Raw genomic sequence first — 2379 nt, 5'->3', positions numbered from 1 at the left:
TACTGCGTGAGATAGATAGATAGATAGATAGATAGATAGATAGATAGATAGATAGATAGATAGATAGATACTGCGTGAGATAGATAGATAGATAGATAGATAGATAGATACTGCGTGAGATAGATAGATAGATAGATAGATACTGCGTGAGATAGATAGATACTGCGTGAGATAGATAGATAGATAGATAGATAGATAGATAGATACTGCGTGAGATAGATAGATAGATAGATAGATAGATAGATAGATAGATAGATAGATAGATAGATAGATAGATAGATACTGCGTGAGATAGATAGATAGATAGATAGATAGATAGATAGATAGATAGATAGATACTGCGTGAGATAGATAGATAGATAGATAGATAGATACTGCGTGAGATAGATAGATAGATAGATAGATAGATAGATAGATAGATAGATAGATAGATAGATAGATAGATAGATAGATAGATACTGCGTGAGATAGATAGATACTGCGTGAGATAGATAGATAGATAGATAGATAGATAGATAGATAGATAGATAGATAGATAGATAGATAGATAGATAGATACTGCGTGAGATAGATAGATAGATAGATACTGGGTGAGATAGATAGATAGATAGATAGATACTGCGTGAGATAGATAGATAGATAGATACTGCATGAGATAGATAGATAGATAGATAGATAGATAGATAGATAGATAGATAGATAGATAGATAGATACTGCGTGAGATAGATAGATAGATAGATAGATAGATAGATAGATAGATAGATAGATAGATACTGCGTGAGATAGATAGATAGATAGATAGATACTGCGTGAGATAGATAGATAGATAGATAGATAGATAGATAGATAGATAGATACTGCGTGAGATAGATAGATGGATAGATAGATACTGCGTGAGATAGATAGATAGATACTGCATGAGATAGATAGATAGATAGATACTGCGTGAGATAGATAGATAGATAGATAGATACTGCGTGAGATAGATAGATACTGCGTGAGATAGATAGATAGATAGATAGATAGATACTGCATGAGATAGATAGATAGATACTGCATGAGATAGATAGATAGATAGATAGATAGATAGATAGATAAATAGATAGATAGATAGATAGATAGATAGATAGATAGATAGATAGATAGATACTGCGTGAGATAGATAGATAGATAGATAGATAGATAGATAGATAGATAGATAGATAGATAGATAGATAGATAGATAGATACTGCGTGAGATAGATAGATAGATAGATAGATACTGCGTGAGATAGATAGATAGATAGATAGATAGATAGATAGATAGATAGATAGATAGATAGATAGATAGATAGATACTGCGTGAGATAGATAGATAGATAGATAGATAGATACTGCGTGAGATAGATAGATAGATACTGCATGAGATAGATAGATAGATAGATACTGCGTGAGATAGATAGATAGATAGATAGATACTGCGTGAGATAGATAGATACTGCGTGAGATAGATAGATAGATAGATAGATAGATAGATAGATAGATAGATAGATAGATAGATAGATAGATAGATACTGCGTGAGATAGATAGATAGATAGATAGATAGATAGATAGATAGATAGATAGATAGATAGATACTGGGTGAGATAGATAGATAGATAGATAGATACTGGGTGAGATAGATAGATAGATAGATAGATAGATAGATAGATAGATAGATAGATAGATAGATAGATACTGCGTGAGATAGATAGATAGATAGATATATAGATAGATACTGCGTGAGATAGATAGATACTGCGTGAGATAGATAGATAGATAGATAGATAGATAGATAGATAGATAGATAGATAGATAGATAGATACTGCGTGAGATAGATAGATAGATAGATAGATAGATAGATAGATAGATAGATAGATAGATAGATAGATAGATAGATAGATAGATAGATAGATAGATACTGCGTGAGATAGATAGATAGATAGATAGATAGATAGATAGATAGATAGATAGATAGATAGATAGATAGATAGATAGATACTGCGTGAGATAGATAGATAGATAGATAGATAGATAGATAGATAGATAGATACTGCGTGAGATAGATAGATACTGCGTGAGATAGATAGATAGATAGATAGATAGATAGATAGATAGATAGATAGATAGATAGATAGATACTGCGTGAGATAGATAGATAGATAGATAGATAGATAGATAGATAGATAGATAGATACTGCGTGAGATAGATAGATAGATAGATAGATAGATAGATAGATAGATAGATAGATAGATAGATAGATAGATAGATACTGCGTGAGATAGATAGATAGATAGATAGATAGATACTGCGTGAGATAGATAGATACTGCGTGAGATAGATAGATAGATAGATAG

Source organism: Lithobates pipiens, unplaced genomic scaffold, assembly GCF_037356315.1.
Source record: "Lithobates pipiens isolate NorthernLeopardFrog02 unplaced genomic scaffold, aLitPip1_a1.2 Scaffold_16, whole genome shotgun sequence".
Taxonomy (NCBI): Eukaryota; Metazoa; Chordata; class Amphibia; order Anura; family Ranidae; genus Lithobates; species Lithobates pipiens.
The sequence above is the reverse complement of the archived record's forward strand: the minus strand, read 5'-3'. Positions refer to the sequence as shown.